Source organism: Panthera onca, chromosome B1, assembly GCF_046562875.1.
Source record: "Panthera onca isolate mPanOnc1 chromosome B1, mPanOnc1 haplotype 2, whole genome shotgun sequence".
NCBI lineage: Eukaryota > Metazoa > Chordata > Mammalia > Carnivora > Felidae > Panthera > Panthera onca.
This window is the reverse complement of record NC_138342.1, coordinates 26,912,611-26,931,536: the sequence shown is the minus strand read 5'-3', so window position 1 is coordinate 26,931,536 and position 18,926 is coordinate 26,912,611.

The window sequence follows — 18,926 nt, the reverse complement described above, 5'->3', positions numbered from 1 at the left end:
TATAATTTCTCTGGAATAAAAGTTAATTAATAGCTGTTTGTTTACTTAACTAATGACAAGTAGGCACAAGTAACACAGAAATCAAGTAAAAGATAATAAAACAAATCTTTTAAAGTAGCAGGAAGTACTAAAAACCAAGGCTATGCAGAGAATCACAGGGAATTTAGCAGAGGTATCGTCCAACTTCCGGTAGAGAAAGTTGGGCTGTTTACCTGTCTAACATCTGTTTATATTTCTATCAAAATTCACTGCTGTTTAGTAGATAAATTATATAAATATGACACAGATTATAACAATGTAACTGATTTTTGTTAAAAGCAAATATACTGCTATTATTAAAAGTGTCTATCAAACGATATGGTGGTTATTCACAATTGTAGGAATCACACATTATGCAACTTATAATACCCCAAATTAAGCTATCATGATCTTGTCACTAGTGAACGCTTTATCCAATTACAGCCTCTTAACTTGAGTTAGCAAATGATATCAGATCTTTACAAATTTAATTTAACATAAAGAATGAACTATATAGAATTCTCCTCATACTTCACTGATAGGTATGAGTATTGTTTTCATATAATTTTCATAGCAGAAATGAAGGGTAACAAATCATCATCATCCTTTTTTCTTTTTCAGTTTTCTTTAGCATTGTGTTTTACAGAGTAACTTGTCTTGGAAAGAAGTTAACTAAGTACTCATGAGTTAGTGTTGCTGCTTTGCTCTTGCTAGATGTATGTCTTTGAACAAATAACTCATATCACTTTGAGTCTAAATTCTCTCATCTCTAAAATGGGGGTAATGGCTACCTTGTATATTTGTTTAGAGTCTAATAATGTTAAATATGAAGCACTAAAGCATAGTACCTAACACATGGTACATAATATAATTAGTTTTTGTTTTATTATGGCATGACATGTATTTGTTTTATCCTTACGATTTTGTTGAAAAAATGTAATATGTGCTAAATTCTAATTTTATGTACATCAATTTTCAGAATTTTATGTGAAACTGTAAGGTCATATAAAGTATAAGTGGCGGAGGGAGAAGCACATCTGAAATTTCAGAATAAGGACTTTTGAAAATCTGTTCATCATGAAAGCAATGACAAAGGCAAAAATTGTCAAAACAGACTTTTTTCAGAATTTTGGAAATTAGCTCTAGGCTTACAATAATCCTTTGAGAATTCATAAAGAAAGATGGGGAAAGTTTAGAAAGAATAATTACCTTATGGTGTTTTGTGGTGTTTCTTTGCTCCTATTCCTCTCTCCTTAGTTTTGTGATAGCCATGAAAATCCACAGTCTTGGAACCACCATAGCTGAGAAAACCAGCAGCACAGCACTAAGGGGTAGAACAATTTTGGAACACCCTATAAGTCTTATTCTCAGAATATTGTCCCTAATTTAACATGAAAAAAACATTATTTATATAGCCCTGTTTTAACTTGGTTTGATTTAGATGTTTTCTGACTAAGCTAGCTCTATCCCAAGGCACATGTTAAAAACAACCAACAGAAATTGTTTAACACTGTGGCTAGCTGAGGCAGTGATACCAGTTGGGGCAAAGAAAAGGCTAGCCAATAATTTTGAAAGAAAACTGGAGAGAATGAAATGTCTATGGGTGCTTTGGAGAGCTCCCCCACATACCTGTGGATATGGAAGGATGTGTATGTGCATGGATATGCACATACCCCCTAAAGACCTTAGAAGGTCCTAATCTCACATCTTGCTGAACCTGAGATTCATTGCAAGCAGGAATGAGGGCTAAGAAAGCTTGTAAAGAACCCCAACAAACACAGAGAGCCACCTTGGGAAATATTGGGGGACTACTGGTTCATAGCAATTAAGGAAATGCATTTTGAATCTGGGCGAACATTAAGCTAGCCAAGCAGACATACTTTACTGGTCATACATAACAAAGAATACAGACTACAGAACTGGTCCAGGAAAGTCACTAAGTTAAAGCAGCAGCAACAATGACAACAGTAAGAATAAACAATAGACAGCAACAAATTCTGGGGGAAGAGGGATGACGAATTTCATTTCCACAGTTGCATGTGACATTATTTAAAATGTATGGAAACACCCCAAGGAAAAGGAAAGAATGACCCATTAGCCTGGGAAAAAACCAGTTAATAGAAACTTCTATTCAGAAAGCTCAAATATAAACTTAGAAGGCAAAACTTAACATCACCTATTATAGATATGTTCACAGAAGTAAAAGAAACTGCATTCATAAAAAAAGGAAGTTAATCAACAATGAAATAGAGAACATCAATATAGTAATAAACTAAAAAGAACTGATAAGAAATTCTGGGGTTAAAATGAAAAGTAACTGAAATAAAAAATTTACTTAAGAGGCTCAATAGCATATTTGAATAGTCTGAAGTCAGAAAAAAATCATGTAACTTGAATATAGGTCAGTTGTTATTTTCCTCTTTTCTGAGCGGAAAATAAGAAGAATGAAGAAACATTAACAGATCTTAGTAGAATCATGTGACACTAGCAAGCATACCAACCTGTGCATAATGGGACTCATACAAAGAGAAGAGAAAGAGAAAGGGGCAGAAAGAATATTTCAATAATTAATGGCTAAAAACACCTCAAATTTGATGAGAAACATTACACATCCAAAAAGCACAAAAAACTTCCAAAAAAGAATAAACCATAAAAACTCACACCTAGAGATATAGTAAAACCGTTAAAATCCAAATAATAAAAGACTCACTTGAAAGTAGCAATAAAATAATAACTCATCACATATAAGAAATCCTCGGTAAGATTAACAACTGACTTATAATCAGAAACTGTGGAAGCCAAAGGCGGTAGATAACATAGTCAAACACAGGAAAGGAAAAGACTGTTAACCAAGAAAATTCTACATCCAGAAAAATTATTCTAAAATGACCGGAACATGAAAACATTATCAGAAAATGAAAACCAGAATTCATTGCTATCACCCTGTTCTACAGAAATACAATTGTCAAGATAAATCCTTCAGGTTGAATTGAAAGGACATTAGACAGTAACTTGAATTCACATAAAGAAATGAAAGCGACTACATATGTGAACATAAAAAAACAGTAAAGTGTATTTTTGGATGTAGCCTTTTATTTTTGTATCTGATTTGAAAAGAACAATGGCATAAGTTAATAATTATAAACTATATTAACATGCTTATAATGTATGAAGATATGACAATAATAGCATAAAGGAAGAAGTATTGAACGGAGCTATATTGAAGTAATGTTTGTGCTAATGCAAATTACATTGTTTTAGGTTACGGTGTTAATAGTAATCTCTGAGGAAACCAATAAGGAAAAAAAAAAACCTGAAAATTCAAAGAAATAAATGGCAAAGGAAATTGTGCACTAGAATATTTTTGTGTAATACAAAAAAGGAAGTAATAAAGCAGTAAGAAATAATCAATATATTGAAAACAAATAGTAAAATGGCAGACATCAGTCCTATATTATCAGTAATAACATTAATATACATGATTTAAACACAACTTCAAAAGATAGAGATTGGCAGAATGCATTAGAACGACATAAGTCAACAATATACTGTGGTTGAGGCGTTCTTTATACACAAAGGATCAAGAAGGTTGAAAGTAAAAGAATGTAAAGAGGTATGTCATGCATAGAGTAACCAAAAAGAGGTGGAGTGCTTATACTAACATCAAAAAGAATAAAGAGTAAGAGAAAAAGTGGCTAGAGGCAAAGAAGGACATTTAATAATAGTAAAAGGGTAAAAACCATCAGGAAGACATGACAATTATACATGCATTTCACAAAAGAGTCTATAACACATTAAATGAAACCGAGTAAAAAGGTCAAATGGGCAATTCAACAATAAATAGTGAGAGACTTCACTACTCCACTTTTGAAAATGGACAGAATATAGAGGCCGAAGTTCAAAAAGAAATAGAAGACTTAAATAACACAACAAATCAAGATGATCTAATAGTCATTTGTAGAATACTGCAATACATGATAGAATATATATTTGACCACAACATAGTCTCAGTAAATTCGAAGTTGTAAAAGGACTGTTCTTTGAAAATAATGGAATGAAATCACAAATCAGTGGCAGAGGGAAATTTAGGTTGTTCATAAATATGTGAAAATTTGACATTCTTAAATGACAAATGGGTCACAGAAGATATCACAAAGGAAACTAGAAGGTTCAAAGAACTTGAGAAAGAAAACCAAACACAACGTGCCAAAATTTATGGAATGCAGCTAGAACAATGCTTAGATGGAAGTTGATATTTCTTAAATGCCTACATTAAAAAGAAAACAAAGTCTTAGCAAACCAGTTTTCTGTGTTAAGAAACCAAAAAATAACTGCAAACTGAACACAAAAAATGCAGAAAGAAGAAAATTAAAAAAAATATATTATCAGGGAAGTAAATAAAATAGAAATAAAATAACCAAGATAAATCAATGAAAAAAATTGGTTCTTTGAAAATATTGACAAATCATATTGGCAAATGTTTAGCTACACTGACTTTTTTAAAGAAAAATATAATATTTGCTATAACCAGGAAAGAAAGAATAGATATCACTATTAACCTTACAAAAATAAAGGAATATTATAAAAGGATACTATGATAAAATCTATGCCAATAAATTATATAAACTAAAGGAAATGGACACATTTCTATAAGAACAAAAAGTAGCAAAACTTATTAAAGAGAAACAGAAAATACAAACAGACCTATAAACACAGACCAAATAACTGATAAAAATTTCTCACAAATTTTTGTGAGAAGACCCCAGGGCCAGATGGCTTCATTCATGAATTATACCAAATAAGTAGAGAATTAACACCAATCTTTTCTAAACTATTCTAAAAAGTAGAAGAAGAATAAACTATTTGCAACTAACTCAATGGGGCCAGTATACCCTAACAACAAAATCATACATAGACCTCACAGGTAAAGAAAACTACAGACCATATCTTTTGAGTATAGATGCCACAATCCTCAACATAATACAAGCAAACTGAACCAAGCAACATATACAAAGGATTACCAAGTGGGATTCATCCCCCAAACATAAGTTGTTTCATTATATGAAATCCATCAATGTACTACATCATATTAAGCGAATAATGGAGAAAAATGCATATAATCATCTCAATAGTGGCAGAAAAGCACTTGAAAAAATTCAGTACCTTTACATGATAAATATATTCAACTAACTAGAAATATATGGGAAATTATTCAAGCTGATAGGGGACATTCAACAAAAAATATAACTAACATCACACTGAATGATAAAAGACTGAAAACTTTCCCGCTAAGATCAGGAACAGAATAAGCCTGTCCACTGTCACCACTTTTATTCAACATTGTCTTATAGGTTCTAGCCAGGGCAATTAAGCAGGGGATATACATAACATATATCCAAACTGGAAAGATGTAAAAGTATCTATATTTAGGTGACCTGATTAAAAAAAATCTAAAATAATTCATATACAAAAAAAAAAGAAATAATGAAAAAGCTCAGGAAAATTATAGGACAAAAACGTCAAAATACAATGCTCAGTTGTATTCTATATGCCAGCAATGTACAATTTGAAATTAAGTTGATTTCTTAAAAATAAGAAAAAACTTAGGAATATATTTGACAAAAGAAGTGAAAAACTTGTACTCTGAAGACTATAAACATTATTAAAGAAATTTAGAAGATCTAAATAAATGGAAAGATCATGTACATAGATTGGAATGACTTAATTTGATAACAACGATAGTATTCCTCAAGTTGATCTACACAATTAACATAATCTCTATCAGAAATCCAGCTATCATTTTTTCCCCCAGAAATTGGGAAGCTAATCCTAAAATACATATGCAAATTAAAGGGACTCAGTATATCCAAACCAATTTTGTAAAAGAACAAATTTGGAGGTTTCATACTCCTTGACTTCACTATTCACTATAAAGATAAACTAAACAAGATTGTGTGGAACTCTTACAAGGATTTACATATAAATCAATGGAAGATAATTTTTAAAAAGTCCAGAAATAAAGTCTTACACTTTCCACAAGCGTGCTAAGACAATTCAAGTGGACAAAGAATAGTATTTTCAAAAAATGTTGCTAGGACAACTAGATATGCCCATACAAATGGAAGATGCTGAAACGTTACCTCATAACACACAAATAATTAATTCAAAATCATTCATAGATCTAAATTTAAGTGTTAAAATTATAGTGTTTTTTTTGGGGGGGGAACAGAAGTAGATCATTGGGACCTTGAATTAGGCAATGACTTCAAATATACTACACCAAAACCACAAGTGACAAGGAAAAAAAAAAAGAAGAAAAAAAACCAGACAAATTGGATTTCTTCAAAATTAAACATTTTTTTTTGTTAAAAATAATAAAGTAGAAAGACAACCTATGCAATGGGAGAAAATATTTTATTTATTTATTTAATTATTTATTTATTTATTTATTTATTAGACTACATGCCCAATGTGGGGCTTGAACTTATGACCCTGAGATCAAGAGTCACATGCTTTACCAACTGAACTAGCCAGGAGCCCAGGGAGAAAATAGTTTTAAATCATATATCTGACAAAGGACTTACATATACATATATATATATTTAAAAAGAAAACTTTCACATCTCAGTAATACAAGAGAAATAATCCATTTAGGGGTGCCTGCATGGCTCAGTCAGTTAAGCATCCAAATGTTGTTTTTTTTTTTAACTTTTTAAATGTTTATTTATTTTTGAGAGAGAGACAGACAGAGTGTGAGCAGGGGAGGTGCAGGGAGAGAAGGAGACATAGAACCCGAAGCAGGCTCCAGGCTCTGAGCTGTTGGCACAGAGCCCGACGCAGGGCTCAAACTCATGGACCGTGAGATCATGACTTGAGCTGAAGTCGGGCGCTCAACTGACTGAGCCACCCAGGTGCCCCTTAAGCATCCAACTCTCGATTTTGGCTCAGGTCATGATCTCACATTTTTTGAGATTGATTCCTGCCTCTGGCTTTGCACTGACAGCATGGAGCCTGCTTGGGATTCTCTCTCTCTCTCTCTCTCCCTCTTCCTCTCTCTCGCTCTCTCTCTCTCTCTCTCTCTCTCTTTCTGCTCCCCTCTTCCATTCTCCCTCTCTCTGTCTCAAATAAATAAAAAAATGAATAGATATTTCATCAAATAACATATACACAAATGCACATTAAAAGATACTTAACATTAGTAGCTGTTAGAGAAATACTAATTAATCCCACAATGAGATCTCACTTCACCCTACTATGATGAGTGTAATTATAAAAAAATGAACAATAAGAACTGTTTACAAGGATGTAGAGAAATGGGAATCCTTATTCACTGTAAGTGAGTTGTAAAATGATGCAGCTTTCCTACAAACCGGTCATTCCCCAAAATATTAAGCATATTATTATCTGTGATGGAGTAATTTCAATTCTAGATATACACCCAAAGGAAATTAAAATATATGTCAATCCAAAACCTTTACACAAATGTGTACAGCCACATTATTCCTAATAGCTAAAAAGTAGAAACGGTGCAAATGTCCATTTGTATTGAATGGATAATGGATATATGTGATCAAATGGATGCACAGCAGAACAAAACTTGGTATTGACATAACATAGAACATCATTTGGTAACTAAAATGGGTGATGTGCTGACATATGTGACAACAGAGATAAACCTTAAAAACATTATGCTAAGTGAAAGAAGTTAGTAAAAAGCCATTACATATTATACGATCCCATTTTTATGAAATATCCTGAATTGCCAATTAAATATATATAGTGGCGGTTGCCAGGAGATGAGGGAGGGGTTGGAGAGTGACCTCTAATGGATATGTGGTTTCTTTCTGGAGTGATGAAAATATTCTCAAATTCATAGTAATAATTGCACAACCCTGAATATAATAGAAACCAATGAATTTACATTTTAAAAGGGCAAATTTCATGGCATGTACATTATATCTCAATAAAGCTGTCATAACAATAATAGTAGGTGGCGGAAACAAAATATGAATGCTGACTTTACTCTTGTTTCAGTCTGCATTCCAGTGTGATTTTCATAAGAACTACAGTGATTTTACCAGCTTTTAGACTTACGCTAAGAAAATCACTGTGGTGAACTGAATGTTTGTCACCCCAAATTCACGTGCTGAAATCTAATGGCCGGTGTGATAATATTTGGTGATGTGCCTCTGGGAGGTGTTGAGTCATGAATGTGGAGCCTAGTGTCTTTATAAAAGAGCTCTGTTGCCCATTCCACCAGGTGAGGGCACAACATGAAAGGTACAATCTATAAACCAGATGTGGGCACTCACCAGATAACAAATCTACCAGTGCCTTTATCTTGTACTTCCCAGGCTCCAAGAACTATGAGACACTTATGTTGTTCATGCGCCATTCAGTTTATGGTATTTTACTATAGTAGCCTTAATGGACTAAGGGAATCACCATACACCTCTTTACAGATGGTGTTTCCATTCTACCTTAGGGCTTTCTGGACTCTAGAGATGTCCACATGCATCATCTCATTTTTATTCTTTCCAAAGTCTTGTGAAATTAAGTCATGGGATCTCTATTACTGTCTCTGTGTAATAGGTGAGGTATCCTGGGGTCAGGGAGCACAATGTATGTAACCAAATTCATAGATTTAAGAACCGTCAGATTTTTTCGCAAAAGTTCAGGTTCTCTGTGTCACATTCACTTGACTCACCTATACTTCTGCAACTGTGGTTGACATAACCCATGTAGAGAAATAGTGTCCCTTCTCAATAGCACCCTTCATGCTTTCATCTTTCAGCTTTTGTACCCGGGGATTTCATCAGAGCTGTTCAGTCTCTGCAAGTTACTACTGGGTATTCATACCTTTAGAACACCTCATCTGAAAGACAAAAGGTCGTGGATAAATGCCTTAGTTGCCCATCCTTTGAAGAAGACTTCTGGGGCATAGGTTTACATGGTTTGTCAGAACATGCTAGAACAGACTCAGGTGTCCCTAACAGTAATCAGTTTAATAATTAAGCTTCATTTTGCGTTCCTTTTTAGCTTTAATCTCAGGTATTCAACATAATGGTTGTATATTAGTATATATTGCAAAATCATCACCACAGAAGTCTAGTTAACATCCATCACCAGACAGTTACATTTTTTTTCCTCGTGATGAAAACGCTTAAGTTTTGCTGGTTTAATAACTTTCAAATATACAATAGAGTATTAAACATAGTCACTGTACTATGTATTATATCCCCATGACTTACTTATTTAAAACTGGAAGTTTTGGGGCGCCTGGGTGGCGCAGTCGGTTAAGCGTCCGACTTCAGCCAGGTCACGATCTCGCGGTCCGTGAGTTCGAGCCCCGCGTCAGGCTCTGGGCTGATGGCTCGGAGCCTGGAGCCTGTTTCCGATTCTGTGTCTCCCTCTCTCTCTGCCCCTCCCCCGTTCATGCTCTGTCTCTCTCTGTCCCAAAAATAAATAAAAAATGTTGAAAAAAAAAATTAAAAAAAAAAAATAAATAAATAAAAAAAAATAAAACTGGAAGTTTTTATTTTTTGACCACCCTCACCCATTTCTTCCACCCTCTACCCTGTGCCTCTGTAACCAAATCTGTTCTATGTATTTGCAAGTTCATTTTTTTTTCTAGATTCCACATATCAGTGAGACCATTTGGGTTTTTTCTTTCTATATCTGATTTATTTCATTTTGCATAATGCCCTCAGTGTCCATCCATGTTGTTGCAAATGGCAATATTTGCTTCATTTCATGGCTGAATAATATTCCATTGTATCTATATACATCTTTATCCATCAATCCATTGAGGAGCAGTTACATTTTGTTCTATGTCTTGGTCATTGCAGGTAATGCTGCAATGAACATGCAGGTGTATACGTCTTTTTGAGTTTGTGTTTTCATTCCGTTCAGACAAATATCCAGAGGTGGAATTCCTGGATCATATGGTAGTTCTATTTTAGTGTAGGTTTAGTCTATTTTTAGTATATTTTCAGGAAACTCCAAACTGTTTCTTTTCTCACCAAGAGTGCATGAGGGTTCCCTTTTCTCCACTTTTCTCCTTATCAACACATGAAATTTTTTGTATTTTTTGATATTAGTCATTCTGACAGGTGTAGTGGGATATTTCATTGTGGTTTTTGATTTGCATTTCCCTGATGATTAGTGAGGTTGAGCACCTTTTCATGCGTCCATTGGCCACCTGTATGTAGTCATTGAAAACATGTCTATTTAGATACTCTGGCCATCATTTCATTGGGTTGTTTGTTTGTTTTTTGTTTTTGTTTTTGTTTTTTTTTTTTTGCCTTTCTTTCTTTCTTTCTTTCTTTCTTTCTTTCTTTCTTTCTTTCTTTCTTTCTTTCCTTCCTTCCTTCCTTCCTTCCTTTTTTCTATTGAGTTGTATCAGTTTTATACATTTTCGTTAACTCCTTATCAGGTATATGGTTTGCAAATATTTTCTCCTATCCATAGGTTGTCTTTTCATTTTTTTTTTGATGGTTTCCTTTTCTGTGCAGAAGGTTTCTAATTTGAAGTAGTCCCACTTGTTTATTTTTACTTTTATTATCTACTTTTATTTAAAGGTCATTGCCAAAACTGATGTCAAGGAGGCTACCTCCTATTTTTTGTTATAAAATTTTCATTATCTCAGGTCTTACAGTCAAGCCTTTAATCCATTTTGAGTTAATTTTTGTGTATGGTATAAGATAGGGGTACAGTTTCATTCTTTTGCATGTGAGCTGTCCAGTTTTCCCAACATAATTTATTAAAGAGACTATCCATTTCTGTGGGATATACTTGACTCCTTGACCATAAATCAAATTACCATATATGTATGGGTTTATTCTGAACTCTATATTCGTTCCAATGATCTATGTGTCTGTTTTTATGCCAGTACCATACTTTTTTTTTGTTACTGTAGCTTTGTAATATAGTTTAAATTTGAGATACATGATGCCTCTAGCTGTTTTTGTTTTCAAGATTGCTTTGATTATTTGGTGTCTTTTGTGGTTCCATACATATTTTAGAATTGTTAAATGTCATTGGGATTTTGATAGAGATTGCATTGAATCTATAGATGGCTTTGAATAGGATGGACATTTTAACAATATTCTTATCCATGAGTAGGGGATATCCATTTTTATGTCTTCTTCAGTTTCTTCCATCAATGTCTTATAGGTTTCAGTGTACAGATGTTTCACTTCCTTGGTTAAAGTTATTCCTAGGTATCTTATTCTCTTTAATGCAAATGTAATAAGATCTGTTTTCAAATTCTCTTTCTGATCGATCATTATTAGTGTATGGATACACAACAGATTTCTGTGTGTTGATTTTGTATCCTGCCTCTACTGAATTTGTTTATCAGTTCTAACAGCTTCTTTGGTGGAATATTTAGGGTTTTTTATATGTAATATCATGTCACCTGCAAAGATTGTTAGTTTTACTTCTTTCTTTTTAATTTGGATCACACTTACTCTGCTTTCTTGCCTAATTCTCTGGCAAGGACCCCCAGTACTATGCTGAATAAGAGTGGTGAGAGTGGGCATCTTTGTGTGTGTGTGTGTGTGTGTGTGTGTGTGTGTGTGTGTGTTTTGGGTTTTTGTTTGTTTGCTGATCTTAGAGGAAAAGCTTTCAGTTGTTCGTCTTTTAGTATGATGTTAACTGTGAGTGTGTCATATATGGTTTTTATTATATTTAGGTATGATCCCTCTATACCACTTTGCTGATTCTTTATATTGCATACGGATATTAAGTTTTATCAAATGCTTTTTCTGCATTCACTGACATGATCATATGACTTTTGTCCTTTATTTTTTAAATATGATCTAAAACATTGATTGATTTGTGGATGTTGAATATATTGCTTTTTCTTCATTCCGTGTTTCATTCTTCCTGCTCCCTTATCTCCACTATAGTTTTCTAGAACAAACTGAAAATGGCTTTATGTATTCAAGTCACTTTTTCAAGGTCTGCTTTCTTCTGTGAAACACAAACTAAGGCAGACACAAATATGGATAATTTGGTAATTTGGCCCAGTCAAGCTGCCGTCTTGAAATACAAATGGGTGACATTATAAAACAAAAATTCTTGCTTTGTGTTTAGCGCCGTCTCCTTTCCCATACCTATCTTTCTAGTGTTGGTGTGGCCTGAATTATTGTTTCACTTATCTTCACATTTATATTACTTTGGTAGCAGCTAAAACTAGATTTCTGATGATATTTTCCTCAAAAACTTTTCCTCTTAAGAAATAGGACCTGCACACAGTAATAGAACTGATATTGCCCTTTAAATTCATCATATCTATTCTATCACTATAAGTTGAAGAAGGCATTCCTAATTAGGAAGCCCATCTGGTTACTTATCCAAGTATCTATGAGTATGTCTGGATTGACCACAAATAGAAAAACAGAAGAGAAGAAAAACACATTTTTGTTTTAGAAAACTGTTTTTGTTTTGAGAACTCAAATTTTTAAGTGATGCGTTTATATTCAAGATAAATCAAGATAACCATAGAATAATTATCTGTTTTGACTTCAGAAATTGACTGCATTATGAGCACTTTCATTGAAAGGTGAATACAAGAGTACCCAGAGGCCTTTTCAATGGAGCCACAGTTAGATGAAACTATATTATTCTTTAGCATGCTGTGTTTCCCATTAGTTGGTGATCAAAAGAAAAACTCCAAAGAAGATCAGTAGGATGCAAGGTTGATTACAGACTGATTCAGCAGTGTAATCACTAGCTAGTGCAATCTCAGCATGAATGGAGTCCCCAGAGAGCTAGTTGCTATCTGATAGCTCTACAGAGAGGAGAAATCAAATGACTTCTAGAATGTAGATTGGTTTGGATTGCATTAAACAGGAAAGGATTATATCTCACAGTGTCATCCATCCTGGCATCCAAGAACAGTGCATCTAAAACATCTCATTTCCACGGAAGGTATACATCAACTCTGCTGCATTGCCTGATTCAGCAACTCCTGGGAAGAAAAGGAAACTGCACAATTGCTGTGTGAAAACAGCTGCAATTAATTATGGTGTGTTTTTGGTGCTTCTTGCCAAGGACAGAGGACTAATTTTTCATTATTATTCAATTTACATCCCTTATGTTGATCATTCTCCCTTAACATTATAAATCCAAGACATAGCATTTCCTGTCTATAATAATTATCACAATCACTGCTGACGTACAGTGGGAATAAGGGAAGAAACAACAAAAGGGAATAGTAAATTATTGGGATCTAGTTCTAGTTTTGCTAAAAATTTGTGTATATAATTTTAATTAAATTATTTAATTTTTAAACAATTTAACTTTTATTAAATTATTTCAGTAGTCCCATCTACAAATAGAATAATCATATTTGGAATTCCTGAAAACAAGAGGTCTAAATTTTTTATTTTAAAATTTTAGCTATTATTCTGCGAATCACTGTACATAAATTTCAAATAGAATGTAGACCTTGTAAAAACACTGCTGAGACAAAATAACTGTAATGAATAATTCACATTTGTATTCTAACTCGCTCTTGTCCATTGATTAAATAACTTAAGCAGTTTAGTATAAAGGAAAGATTAACCAAACAGTTCTGGAAAATAATCACATAGAAAGTATACCACTGAAACATCAAATTTGTGTTGATGTTTTACAACATTCACAACATTCCCTCATTTAGGAAAGAATGAGGTAGGATATATCTAGCCCTTTCTTACAAAATGACCCACAGTAAAGTGCAATGCATAGAAAACTCCTAGTATTTCTTCATTCTCCTGGGCATCATCCCAGATCAAAAAGAGAACCAGAAGCGGGGGTTGGGGGGGCTGGTAAGAGCATATTGACAACGTATCAGAAGATCTTTCTTGGATACAATGGCAACAAATTGAACCTGGCAAATTGTCTGGCAGGGGGATGGTTTCAGTCTCACTAAGAAAGACCCTTTATGGCAACTAACAAATGGCAATCAGTGTTATTCTAGAAAATCTTCCATTGAACTACTGTCTCGAAAGAGAAATTTAGAAACTGTTTACATGGTTTTGATATCCGGGCTCCACATTTATCCTCGTTCTGTAATACATCTTCAGTGGCTTATATTTGAAATTCAAATTTTTATTTTCCCCCTGTCCCTCTTTTCATTAACATTCATCAACATTCTCAGGACTACTTGGGATTAGGACTTCAAAGCAATTTTTGATGTCTTTGTCCTTTCTGAGGTCATACTGAGATCTAATATATTTCTTTAGTTGTATGTTTCTGTTGTATTCCTCTAGTTCTTCATCACCATATTTGACTTGAAGCACAGTAATAGCTTTCTAACTGATGTTTTGTTTTAAACTGCAATTCCTGCCAATCCATCCGGTACAGCACTGCCAAATTCATCTTGCTAAAATGTAGATTTTGTTTTGCCATTCTACTCTTCAACATTTTCCAAAGAGTCTCCATTGAGTACAGGCTAAAACCACACCCCCCAGACTGGGAATTAAAATCAATGTAAAATCTAGTCTTGATGCCCTTTGCTAACCTTACACTCATTTCCTATTTGTAATAACTGGTCACCTGAGATTGCCTTGCTTTTGCCGCTTCTCAGAGAAGTGGGTTAGGATTTCACTTCAAACTGGACTCATACAAACATGTATTCAATGTATCATAGGATTTTGTTGATAGTGCCTAAACTAAACAACATAAACTATTAAGTATAAACCTGTATGCATTTCCCACTCTTTCTTCAAGGGTGACTCTACAGATGTAGAAATTTGGCTTGCAGAATCTATCTGTTTGTTAGCTTAAGCGAAAGATATTTTGTAGTGTAAATTGTTTAGATAACATTTAAAACACTAGCACACAAGTAGTTGCCATTAACCAGACTTCCGTTGATATGTACAGTGGATTTCATATGTATTAGGCATCAAAAGATACAGCCCCATTAGAATACACACAAGTGGGCACACGTGCGCGCGCACACACACACACACACACACACACACACACACACTTGTCCTCTAGCAGAAGCAAATAATTAAAAACTCGTAGATGTTGAAATAATTATTTTAGCAATACAGATCAATGGAAGAAAATAATGTCCCATTCAACAAATTGATATGCTTTGGAAAAATTTGAGAATTAAACCAAATTTTAATTATGTTTACAGGAATATAAAAATGCCTGCGATTAGCAGCTCTGAACTCTGCATGTTTCATGGGTTTCGCTTTGGAAAATTACAGTTTTTCCCTAGTTAACATTTGATTAGGAGTTTCTAACCTCTAGAGCTGATATTTCTCAAAGTGAATCATATTGTTATCCAGGCTAAATCTCTAGAGGTTCTGATAATCAGCAAACCAATGTTTACTTATTTTTTATTTTGTAATATAATTTATTGTCAAATTGGCTTACACACAACACCCAGTGCTCGTCCCAAGTGCCCTCCTCAATGCCTGTCACTCATTTTCCCTCTCCTCCCTTCCCCCCGTCCACCCTCAGTTTGTTCTCTGTATTTAAGAGTCTCTTATGGAGCAAACCAATGTTTAAAAATAAAAACTCAGATGATTTAAATGAACAATCAGTGTTGAGAAGCCTTTTCTTTTTTTTTTTTCAATATATGAAGTTTATTGTCAAATTGGTTTCCATACAACACCCAGTGCTCATCCCAAAAGGTGCCCTCCTCAATACCCATCACCCACCCTCCCCTCCCTCCCACCCCCCATCAACCCTCAGTTTGTTCTCAGTTTTAAAGAGTCTTTTATGTGAGAAGCCTTTTCTATATGAGTCAGTTGCCTGCCTACCCACCTTCCTTATTCCCTTCCTTCCTTCCTTCCTTCCTTTCTTCCTTCCTTCCTTTATTTTTTACAATATTGTTTTTCTGTCTTGAATCCCATACTTATTTTACCTGGCACTTATTTTTTTCCCAATTTTGTTGAGATAAAATTGACAAATAGCACTATGAGAGTTTTAGATGTACTACATGCTAATTTGATACACTTATATATTGCTAAATAATTGCCATGCTAATGTTAACTAACATCTTTGTTATGTCACATAATTAGCATTTCTTTTTCTGTTGTAAGAACATTTAGGATCTACTTTCTTAACAGCTTTCAAATATATAATACTTTATTGCTAACTATAATTACAATACTGTGTGTTAAATCCCCACAGGCTTATTTATCTTCTAACTGGAAATTTCTACCCTTTGGCCAACATCTCTCCCCAGTTTTCCTACCTCACATCCCCTGGCAACCACCGTTCTACTCTCTGTTACTATGAGTTTGGCTTTTTTAGATTCCATTTGTAAATGATACCATGCAGTATATATTATTCTCTGACGTATTTCATTTAGCATAATGCCCTCAAGCTCCATCCATGTTATCATTAATGGTAGGATTTCTTTTTTTCTCATGGCTGAAAAACATTCCAGCGTGTGTGTGTGTGTGTGTGTGTGTGTGTGTGTGTGTGTGTATCTCCCACATCTTTATTTATTTATTAGCTGATGGAAAGTTAGGTAGTTTCCATAGCTTAACTACTATGAGAATGCTGAAAAAACATGGGAGAGAATATACAGTTGACCCTTGAAAAATGTGAGGGTTAGGGCACCAACCCCCCATACAGTCACAAATCTGTGTATAACTTAGGAGTCCCCAAGAGCTTAACAACAAATAGTCTTTACCAATAACATAGCTTTGCCAATAACATAAACATTTGATTAGCACACATTTTGTGTGTTATATAAACTATGTACTGTAGTACAATAAACTAGAGAAAAGAAAAAAGAAAGTCATAAGGAACACAGAATACATTATAGTACTGTCCTTTATTTATATATAAAGAAAATCTATGTATAAGAGGGACCCACACAGTTCAAACCTGTGTTGTTCAAGGGTCAAGTGTATTTCTTCAATATACTGTTCGTATTTCCCTTGAGTATATAACCAGAAGTGGGATTGATGGATCATATAGTAGTTGTGTTTTTAATATTTTGGTGAACATCGTATTGTTTTCCACAGTGGTTGCATCAATTTACATTCCCATTAACAATGCACAAAGATTCCCTTCTTCTTGTGGATATGTTCTTCATATCTTTGACAACACTTATTTTTTGTCTTTTTGATAATAGCCATTCTAACAGATATGAGGTGATATCTCATTGTAGTTCTCGTTTGCATTTCCGTGATGCATTTAATGCATTTAATGATGTTGAGAATCTTTTCATGTACCTGTTGGCCATTTATAGATCTTTGGAAAATGTCTATTCAGTTCCTCAGGCCATTTTTTAAACTAGATTATTTGGTTTTGTTGTTGTTGAGTTTTATGAGCTCTTCATATATTTTGTATATTAATCTCTTAGAAGATACATGGCTTGCATATATTTTCTCCCATACTGTAGTTTGCTTTTTCATTTTGTTGATTGCTTCTTCTGCTGTCCCGAAACTTTTTAGTTTGATGTAGTTTCAGTTACTGATATTTTGCTTTTATTGCTTGTGCTTTTGAAGCCATATTCAAAATATTGTTGCCAAGACCAACATCAAGGAGCTTTCTCCCTATATTTTCTTCTAGTAGTTTTATGTTTCAGATTTTACATTGAACTGTTTAATTCATTTTGAGTTAGTATTTTCTGGGTGGTGTAAGACAGGGGCTCAGTTTTGTTTTGTTTTTCTTTAGTGGTTTTCCCATCAGCCCAGTTTTCCCATCACCATTTACTGTAAAGACTATCCTTTCCGCATTGAAGATACTTGGCTTTCTTGTCATATATTAGTTAACAGTATATATAAGGGTTTATTTCTGGGCTTTCTATTCTCTATGTCTGTTTTTATGCCAATATTTCACCATCTTAATTACTATAACTTTACAGTAGAGTTTGAAATCAGAAAGTGTGATGGGTCAAGTTTGTTTGTTTTTTCATTCTCAAGATTGCTTTGGCTAATTTGGGTCTTTTGTGATTCATACAATTTCTAGCATTTTTTTTTCTTTTTCTGTGAAAAATGACATTGGAATTTTTATGGGGCTTGCATTGAATCTATAGGTGGCTTTGAGTAGTATGGACATTTTATCAATAGTAATTCTTCTAATCCATGAACACGTTTTTTTTTTTTTTTTTTCCATTTGTATTGTCTTCAATCTATTTTATCAAAATCTTATAGATTAGTGTATACAGACTTTCACCTCCTTGGTTAAATGTATTCTTAAGTATTTTATTTATTTATTATTTATTTATTTATTTATTTAGCTATTTTAATGAAAATATTTCTCTTTTAGGTGTTTTTTTGTTAACGTATAGAATGAAATTGACTTCCTGTTGATTGTGTATCCTGCAACTTTATTAAAATCATTGATTAGCTCTAGGAGTGTTTTGGTGGAGTGTTTAGGATTTTCTACATATAATATCATATGATCTGCAAAGACAATTTTTCTGTGTCTTTTCCTATTTGAATGCCTTTTACTTATTGCCTGATTGCTCTGGCTAGGACTTTTAGTACTATGCTGAATTAGAGTGCTGAGTGAGATTGGGCACTCTTATCTTGTTTCTAATCTTAAAGGAAAATTTTTTAACTTTTCACTGTTGAGTTTCACGTTACCTGTGCAGTTGTCATATACGGCCTTTACTGTGTTGAGGTATGATCTTTTTATACTCAATTTATTGACAATATTTATCATGAAAATATGTTTCATTTTGTCCATGCTTTTTCTACATCAAGATGATCATATGATTTTTATCCTTCATTTTTGTTAGTGTGATGTATCACATTTGTTGCTTTGCATATATTAGACTATCCTTGCATTTTGGAGATAAATCTGATTTGATCATAGTAAATGATCTTTAATATGGTGTTCAGTTCTGTTTGCTAATATTGCATTGGGAATTTTTGCATCTATATTTCTCATGGGTAATTTCTTATAATTTTCTTCTCTTGTAGTGTCTATCTGAA